This window comes from Arachis ipaensis, chromosome B2 (genome assembly GCF_059453495.1).
Source record: "Arachis ipaensis isolate K30076 ecotype BB chromosome B2, ASM5945349v1, whole genome shotgun sequence".
In the NCBI taxonomy this organism is placed as follows: Eukaryota; Viridiplantae; Streptophyta; class Magnoliopsida; order Fabales; family Fabaceae; genus Arachis; species Arachis ipaensis.
Window position 1 is genome coordinate 51644166 of NC_142437.1, and position 573 is coordinate 51644738.

Here is a 573-nt window from a genome sequence, read left to right on the forward strand (position 1 = left end):
AGTTTCATGGCCTACCTGCTCAAGAGCCTATCAAGCACTTGAGAGATTTCCAGGCAGCCTGTTCTACTGTCAGGCGTGATGGTACTGATGAAACTTCAATTTTGCTGAAAGCTTTCCCATTTTCTCTTGATGGAAAAGCAAGAGAGTGGTACTACACTCAACCTCTAGCAAATGTATCCAACTGGGATACACTCAGAAAGGAGTTTTTGGAAAAATTCTTTCCATCTGAAGTTACTGATAAACTGAGGAAGGATATTTCTACAATTGTTCAGGATGACAATGAGACTCTCTTTGAATACTGAGAGTGCTTCAATAATCTTCTGGAAGCATGCCCCCACCACAGGATTGACAAGATAGTGTTACTTAGCTATATCACACAGGGCATGAGGCCCCAAGATAAGACCACATTGGAAAGTGCTAGCAATGGGTCTATGAAGAAGTACAAGACCACTGATGAGGCTTGGCAATTGATCAGTGATTTAGCTGAATCTGCTAGGAACCACAGACAAAGGCAAGGCCGTTCAAAAGCCATTGCGGAAGTATCCTCTAACAGAGAGACTGCTGCTCTAACTC

General features: G+C 43.1%; 1 non-coding gene across 1 annotated transcript; it reads right to left on the bottom strand.

Annotated features, from left to right (window-relative positions):
- Nucleotides 1–239: 239 nt before the first annotated feature.
- LOC148573969 (small nucleolar RNA R71) lies at nucleotides 240–346 on the bottom strand. Its single transcript, XR_015906016.1, has one exon. It is a non-coding gene; the product is annotated as a small nucleolar RNA R71 (small nucleolar RNA).
- Nucleotides 347–573: the final 227 nt, after the last annotated feature.